Here is an 8967-nt window from a genome sequence, read left to right as displayed (position 1 = left end):
GGGGGGGGGGGACGGGACACAGTGAGCTCCAGGCCCTGGTTTTCCCCCCTGACTGCTCCCAGGGGTGCCAGCGTGCACTTTCCCAGCCAGCACAGCGGGATTTCAGGGATGCTGATGTCTGTGGGGCCGTGGCTGGACACTGCTGCCCACAGACACCCTGCTCTGGGGGTCAGCGTGCAGCTCCCTGCGCTCCTCTCCCCCCACCTGGGTATCTCCAGGGGGGTCCCCAAAGGACGTCCCCAAGCCCCCGTCCCTGTGACATTCCCAAGGCTCCGTGGAGGTGCTTAAAGCACAGCGGGGGCTCTGGGTTTTGCTGGAGTCTGGTGGATACGGGAATGTCTGTGCATCATGCCGGTGCGGGATTTTCCAGTGGGCCACACATCCCCTCCTGAGGTTTGCGCCTGGCTTAGAGGTTTTTTAAGCAGCTCTTGGCACGGCTGATGCTAGGATGGCTGGAGGTGCCAATGGAAGGGTGCTGGAAAGAGGAGGCAGGGGTGAGGGATGAGCAGATTTGCAGCCTCAGTTGGTGCTTCTCAATGGAGGAAAATAATCAATGTGGGTTCGGGTGCCGAAGGGGATTTTAAGCGGGGAAGTACGTCGCTGCCCTGGGTTGGGAGCACAGGCTCTCCCAGGGATGAGGGGGATGAAGTGGGGCGGTGTTCCTGAGGGATGTGGGGTGGGGAAGGATGCAGGAACTCCAACAGCCCTGACGGGGAGAACCAGGAGCCTCCCAAACCCCGTGGGGGCCACAGCTGCAGAGTGGAACCTTTAAACAGGGGAGCAGGACTCCTCCTAACCCCTCTGCTGCTCTGCCTCGGGTCCTGCCCGCCTCGGCCACCCTGCCGCTCCTCTAGCCGGGTACTGGCAGCGCGGCCGGGCTGTGTGCTGGGGGGTGCCCTCACTCTCTTTGTGGGGTGCTGCTTGCAAGTGGGTGTCCCCTCCAGGACGCCCCGTGGCAGAGCCAGGTGCTTGGTCTGGACTCCTGGGTGACAGCGACGGCTGGGGAGATGCTTTTACTGAGACAGAAGGGGTGAATTTGGGTGACTCGAGTCCCGGCACCCTGCCACAGCACCGATGGGGGGTCCTTACTCGCTGCCCTTGGCACATCCTCAATATTGCTCCTGTTAATGCACCCACAAGCCCCTACGCAGCAATTAAACCCGCAGCTACCCCTAAAAATTCAGCGTGCCGTACAATAGTCCTCCCTCGCCGATGAGCTTATCCCCCCCAGGCATGGGCGAGGGGGGACCCCGGCCCAGTTTGGAGCCCAACCGAGGGGAGGGCTGGCTACCTCTGCAACCGGTTGCCCCAGCAACTGTCACTCTCGTGTAGCATCCATCACGCCAAACATTTTTGAGCCATTATCGTGCCTTCAGTACGGTGAGGCTGCGGTGATGGAGCGCTGCTGGGGGATAAGCGTCACCCACGTCACCTCGCTATTTATCTCGCAGCAGTCATAAATATCCGCTGGCTTCTGCGTGTCCCACTGCTCTAATCCCCTCGCAGCGCTACTCGGGTGAAGAGTTACCCGAGCAGAGACCCGTGGCCGGAGGAGATTCCACAAAAAAACCAATTAGGATTTTTCGAAGCGCGGTGCTGTTAATTGCCTCTGTGCTTGCAAATTAATAAAGCATCGATGCTATTGTTTAACTTCGCGTCTGCGTGCGTGGCTTCAGGTGCAGACTAGGAATATCTAAGGGGGCCTGAGCAATGGGAAGGGTTGTGGGGGTGATGGGGAGGAGGGGCTGGGGAGGGGGCTGTGGAGCAAAGAGCACGGCTGTCCCCGGAGCCGATCTGCCTGCCCGGGGTGTCTACAGGGTGCAGGGAGGCTTCTGTGCCCAGCGTGCCCTGTTCAGCCAGAAAGTGGCCTGAAGGCTGCCCTGACTTTTTCCCCTCTTCAGGATATTTTCTACTGCCTTTCTTCTGCTTTCCCTCTCCCCTAACATCTAACCTGGCTCATGCCGAGGGATTTCTGCTCCTTTTCTGAGACGGCACCACTCTTGATCTAGTGCTTTGCATCGCTGAAGGACTTAAAATCCAGTACAAAAATATATTGTGTAAAATAGCCTTGACTTTTTTGGTGCTGCCTAAAAATAAGCAGGCTCTGAGGGTCAGAGCTGCAACTGGGGGGAGCAGCAGGTGTCTGGGACTGGGCTGATTTATTGCAGGGGTGCTCTGTCCTCCTTAATTAAATCGTAAGGCCTTCTCTTGTATTTTTACAAAAAAACCCCACAGAGTTTTGGCTCGCAGCATCCCTCCTGAAGGGAAGCCCAGCGTGGCGCGCGGTGGAAGACACCCGCTCAGCTTTGAGTTTTGTCCTCATCCAAGGTTTTGCAAGGGGATGCCTGGAAAAACCGTGAATCAGCCATTCTGTGAGCACAAAGCGGAGCGAGCTGCCGGCAGCCCCCCCGGGGGTTGGCTGGGATGGCTCCCTGCCTGCTGCAGGCAGCTTGCCTGTGGCGGAGGGGGGGCTTATTTCTTCATACCCCCTCAAGCAACCAGCCAGGAGTCTCCGAGTCCTTCGGCTGTGCCCATGCAGGTGATTTGGGAGCAGCATCTCCTGCCCCATCTCGCTGCTCAGAGGCAGGTAACGGGCATGGACATTCGGGGGAGGAAAGCTGCTGCAGGGAGGGGATCGCTCTGCCTTCCCCTGGTCCCCAAGGATGCTCACTGCTGGGGGGGTTCCCAGCTGATCAAGGAGAGGGGGGGTCATTTCCCTGCTCTCCGGTGGGACTGATCCTGGGGATCAGAAAGGCACCAGTGGGTCCCCACCGGTGTTTTCCTGCCTTGAATTTAGGTTGTGGGGGTGCTCCGGCCGTGCCTGGTGCTGCATCTCCCCAGTCCCCCTCGGTGCAGCACCGGAGGGGAGATATTTATATATTCAAATGCTTTTGCATCTTGGCAAGGGTTCAAGGAGCTGGGGCTGTATATTTGTTTCCATTAAAAAAAAAATAAAATCTGCTGTGATTTTTTTCCTCCCTTTTTGCTGCTGAGGAGTCAGGCCCAGGCGGCGAGAGGGAAATGCAAATGTTGGTGGAGGAATGAGCCCATGGAAATGGGGAGGTTAGCTGAGGGTTTCTGTCCTCCAAACCATGGCACGGGCAGTGCCCGGCGAGGCCACGGCACATGGAGCGAGAACAAGCAGGACCGGGGGACAGAGCGATGCCCCCGCAGAGGCTCTGCTGTTTGCACAAAGCCTCGTGCAAAGCCACCGTGTCCTTGCCAGCCTGAGGTGACACAGATCCATGTGGCTGATGCTCCCCGGCTGTTTTCCCCGTGGCTCGGAGCTCTGCAGCGGCGCTGGGAGCCACGGCTGCTGTGCAAGCCACGGAGCGGGTGACCAGAGTGCTGGCGGAGCTGCAGCACAGCAGGGAAACGGCATTTATTTGCTGCGACAGCTTTGCAACAGATTCTTTGGCGGAGCTGACTGCAAACTGCAATCCTAAACTGTCGGACGACTCCTTTTTCCAGCCTGGGAGTGTGAGAAACAAATTTGTTTGGGTTATAAAAACCATATTAAAAAGCAACACATTTTGTTTTGCAATATACATAGTTCTTCATGCCAATTTTTTCCTTTTTTTTTTAATGAGTGCCATTCTAATCCCTTCCAGACAAAGACATTTCTTAATAACTTTTTGTGGAGGTAATTGCTGGGGAGACGTTTTGAAGTGCTAGGCAGGGAGCTGTCAGTCACCCAGCCGCCCGTGATGGCTGTGCATCGCTCAGGTACGGCGGGAGAAGGATGAAAAGCTCTGGGGTGTCTCCTGCTGCAAAAAGGATCCAGCCCGGGGGACCTGGTGCCTGGAGAGGTGGTGCCTGACGCCAGCAGTGCAAGAACTGGGATGTCTGGAACAGCACAGGAAAGTGGATTTTTGCTCATTATATGTGCCCAGGTGGTTGATGTCTTGATGCGCGTGTCTTGGTGTCTAGTTCTCTAGTATTTTACTGACTGCTGGCTTAGCTCTTCCCCAGATCCTGGGCTATGAGTATCTGGCTTTGAGGAGCATCTCATGGGTACCACCAGCTTCCTTCACCCCTAGACCAGGGGATAAAAACCTCCTGCTTTGGTCTCAGTGACAACCAGGACCTCCAGCGATGGATTCCTCTGGTAGGAACAATAGGTGAGGGACCCCTGGGAGCTGCAGGTGGGTTTTGACCCCAAACCTCCCAGTGTCCATCAGCTCCCCTAAACATCCACCCAACAAGAAGGGCTGAGGGGGAAATGAAGAAGCTGTCCACCCAGCATTTGGGGAATTACCATGTTCTACCTGCCCTCTTCCAGTGCTGGCACAGGCAGTGTTGTCACCTGATGGAAAGCCATCCCACCAGGCTAACCGGACGCTGCCATAAAATATCCATCTTTTTTTCCAAGTGGTGCCTCTCCTCCTGGCTTCCTCAGCACCGGGGGTTGAGAGGGGAGGTTGGCATCACTTTCTGCTCTTCATTTTCACTACAAAGCTGCTTTCCGTGCCACCTCTCCATGCCAACGCGTGCCTGTCTCTCCCAGTTTCTGCTGTGCCTGTGGCCCATCCCAGGGTCTCTCCAAATCTGCTTTGGTGCCGTTGCAAATGAGTGAGTCCAAACCTGTTTTTCCTAGCCAGTGTCAGTTCCTCTTTGAATCCAGGGAAATGCTTGAGGGTTATTTTTTTTAAAAAATGGCATTAACTTTGATTTGTAATTAAAACACTCCATTTAATTAGGCAGGTACCACAGAACCTTTAGAAACGCGACTGGTTTTATGTATTTACTCCCCTTGTGTTTTTCTTAGTGACTGGAGTTCCAATTAAAACAACCTCCTTATTAAACTGTTGGCTCTTAAATAAAACCAGGAGCTAAAAATACAGCAACGCCACTGAGCTTCCCTCCCCGTCCCCACACCTCTCCCTCAGACCGTCACCTCTGTGTTGGTTTTCTCCCCGTGAGCTTCTCGAGGCACTTGAGGGAGCTGGTGCAAGCCTGGCAGTTGACTCCCTGGCTTTCCTCCACTCAGCATTCTCCTACCTCATGCAAAAAACTTGCCAGCTTCAGGCTCAGATGTGCCCAGAGCAGCTCGATTGGGATGGAGGGATGGGTTTACTATGGGGCTGGGATGTTGCAGCTGTCTTTCTCTCACTGCATAATCTGGGGAGCCTTTGGAGGTGGCTTCACCCTGAGAAGCCCACCTTGACGTGCTTCCGGCTGTAAGACAATGCCTGCTGTTGCTGTAGCGTGACTGGGGGGAACAGTTTGCTTTTGCTCAAAACATTTCTGTGCGATACATGCATTTGCAATATAGGAACAATAGCCGTCCTGCCAAGCTAAACATGAGCTGTTCCCGAGTTGTTGGCATTTCGCTTTTCACAGAGGGTCTAGAGAGGAGGCGGGTAAACAGCCATTAATTCTGAGCTGCAGCAAAGAGGTGGCTTTTTCCTGTGAGTTAGGAGAGAGGAGCTTGGGGCTGGAGGAAATCCCCCTCCGAGCATCCAGGTTGCAGCAACATCAGCAGCCGTTGCTGCTCTGTTTGGCCTCTGAGCCAAGAGGACTTTGTGCTCAGGGAAACTGAGGCACGGGGCCAGGCTTTCCATGCACAAATGTGTGAACTGAGCACCTCGAGGAGCACCATTTTGCCCTGGTTTCCCCAGAAAGGCCAAATCCTGCCCAGTGGCAGCTTCTGCCGGGCTGCTGAGCTCACTCCCCAGGCACTGTGCTTGCTGCGAGCTCTGTTTAACGGGGAGGTAATTTCCCCGAGGTGCCTGAAGTTGCCTTAATGCGAGCTGTCAAAATGATGTACAATTGCGCCGGGCTCCCTCGCTCCCCCTGCCTCTCCTGTGACAATTTTGTCAAAGCTGGTTTTCAAGAAGCTGTTTTGACGGGGTGTTAATGGCTCCTTCCTCATCAGGCAATTGTGTCCCCAAACCCGCCGAGTGGAAGCTGCTGCTTTCTGTGATAATTAAGAAAAATTATAAGAACGGGTTTAAAGGAGAGCAACTGGGGGTCGGTGCTGCTGGGTACGTCGGCAGGTCCATGTCCCCAGTGATGCTCACAGCCTGTAAAGGCCAGAGGAAGCATCTCCTCTGTGGGTTGGGGTTAAGTAGATTTTGGGGAGCATTTGGTGTCACCAGGGCATCCCATGTCGCACCTCTGAGGGTTTGCTGCGGGTGCAGGGCTGGGGCTGCCCCCCCAAGCAGGGAGCTGCCTTGGCTTGTCTTAATAAAAAGCAAGGTTAAAAATAAAAATCAATAAATGCCAGATTATCGAGATGGGATTAATATAAATTTTACACACGCCCCAACATAAATAACAACCCAGCGTAGTCTAGCTAATGAGATTGGGAGCCTCAGCAATCAAGGCGGGGGATTAGAGATGATCAGAATAAATCCCAAATGATGAGGGACGTTGCCAAAGTCTATCCTTGGAAGACCCCACGGGCAGGGACCTGGCCATGGGGGATGCTTGGGGCTTGCTCTGCCCTGCTGTGAGGCTGGGATGCTCGTACCTGGCTGGGGGTTTGGGCAGAGGCAGCAGCACTCGGCGCCTGCTTGTGTTTCAGAGCTCAAAACCCTGTGGCACCTCACCTGCGCACACCATGGCCAAATCCCACCTCTCCTGCATCCTGTGGCTTCCCACATCCATTCCCACTGGATCAGGGCGCTGGGGACACTTAGACCTCGCCTAAAGCCTCTTTACCCACAGCCCTTGGGTAGCCCCAACATCTTCTCCCACAGCCACCCATGGGCTCCAGCTGTGCTCTCCCTTCCCAGTTTCTGGCTTAATCCCCCTGTGTGTTTTTAATGCCTCTGCATGTCTCTAAGCTCTTCTGTACCCAGAAGCCAAATGCTCCTTGTAGGATTCAGATGTCTCCCCTGTGGATTAGATGGGATGGCTGCAAATTCCTTGTAATTTCCTCATGCGGGGTCTATTATCTTCTCCTGGGAGGCACAGGAGGAGGGGGCTCAGGGGAAGCCCCCCCTGTTTCCCATCTGTGTAATGCTGGGCCAGGGGGAGGTTTAGCCATCGATCCCTCCTCGGGCTCTGATTCAATTATTCCCCTCTGCATCCTTGCCAGTGGCTACCGAGGAGCACAGCCCCGTGCCGGGGTTTGGTTGCCGCATGGTGTGATGGAGAAGGTCAGCTCGTCCCTGTGTCGGGGCAGGGGAGGGCCACAACCTCCCCGTTCCATGCGGGGCTGACCGCTGTCTGGGTGAGCTCTCCCCCTTCCCGGGTTAGCTGGTTCATCACCTGCCCGTGCTATTAAATATCACTGCTGCTTAATTCAGGGGACTGGGATGCAGCCCTGGTTACAGGCTGGATTTGCTGATTCAGCAGGTTCAGAGAAAAATTTTTCCCTTCCAGATGGGAGTGGGAGCTCGGCAGAGGGGGAGGAGGTTTTGGGAGGGAAATCCTTTGATGCTGGGGATTTCTGGAGGGTCTGGACTGTGTGGTCCATGAGCTTGATCCCTGCTGCCGGTTGTCTTGTATCCAGTGGTCAGAGAACAAGTGAGCTGGTGCTTTTAGGTCCTTGTGTGCATTTTCCCTATCCACGTGGCTCTAGGGATGGAGAGCATCAAGGGAAGACAGCCCCGTCCATCCCACATCGTGGCATCCCCCCCGCCCTGAGGCTGCCGCCGCCTTCCCCAGGGCAGGGAGCCCGGATTTGTCTTTCTGATGCCTCAGTCAATGGTCAATCGATTGGGCTGGAGCAAAGAATCGATCGTAATTTTGTTGGAGGGCCCGGCGCCGGGTGCGAGAGGAGTAATTAGAGCAGCAGAGGCAGTGCGGGGCTGCTGCTGCGAGGTCGGGGCACTGGGGCGGCCGCTGGAGCCCATCACCTGGGGAGGGAGGGGTGGATGAACATTCCCCGGCAGCTGGGATGCCCTTCGACACCCAAAGTCCCCCCAGGGCTGGCAGGTGCAAGGGGCTTTACACTGCTAAGGCCTAACTCCTCAAGCCAGGCATTTTTCCAGTGTGTTTTCCCTCCTTGTCACCACTGAAGCAACATCTCCAGCCCCAGGAAGCGATTTTCCCCAAATAAAGCAGAGGCTGGGTGCTGGGAGGTGCCTGCAAGGGGGGAACCGCAGGGATCCACTGCACACCCCAAGAAGCAAGTGATAGGGGATCCCAGCAGGAGTCAGGTCTTCCTACAGGCAGGGAAAAATGGGAAAAAAAACTTTCCCCACGGCCCGAGGAAACGGCACCAAAAAGCCCTGAGCTGGGCTGAAACGCTTGTGTGTGCTGAAGTTCTCCTGGCTCTCCCTTGCCCTTCCAGCCTGCCTGCATCTCGCTGGCAAAGCCCACTGCTCTCCCCAGCCCTGCCCTCGCAGGGGGCTGCGGTGAAATGGCCTTTCTGCTCTTCCCCGGCAGGAATTACGGGGCCATCTGGGTTTCAAAGAGCAGCCCGGCAGCTGGTTTAATTGGAAACTGCTCCTGCAGAAGGAAGGAGGGGGCTCAAGCCTGATGGACACCCCCAGCTTTGTCTGTGGGGATGCTGGAGAACTGCATCCCGCCTGGGCCTTGGGGGATGTCTGCACGCAGCCGGGCTTGGGAGAAAGCTGGGGGTGGTTTTCAGTGCTGGGTGGGCGGAAGGAAAGGGAAAGGAGGATGTAAACTTGGGGAAAAGGTCAGGCGTGCTATAAATAAGTGGCATCCGGGGAAAGAAATGTCAGTGTGCGGCAGTAGCGATACACCAGTGCCCGAGATGGGGAGGGAAATGATTGTTATCTGGGGGATCAAATCCATGGGAAGCGGGGCCAGGGCAGCACCGGAGGGGGCTCTCCCTGAATTTGGTGGGACAAAGCGTGGCTGTTGTGCTGCTCGGGTTGTTATTGGGGATGCTACTGCAGCCCAGCAGGGTTGGGGGACACGCCAGCCACAAAATGCCCAGGCTCTCAGGGCCCCAAAAGCTGCCCTGCTGCTGTCTGGTGGGGGGAAAAAAGGCCGGAGCTGAAAACTTCCAGCTGCTCCGCTCCCAGGACCATCTTCAGCCATTTT

This window comes from Athene cunicularia (genome assembly GCF_003259725.1).
Source record: "Athene cunicularia isolate RWA chromosome 24 unlocalized genomic scaffold, athCun1 chr24_part1, whole genome shotgun sequence".
Taxonomy (NCBI): Eukaryota; Metazoa; Chordata; class Aves; order Strigiformes; family Strigidae; genus Athene; species Athene cunicularia.
This window is presented reverse-complemented; position numbering follows the sequence as displayed.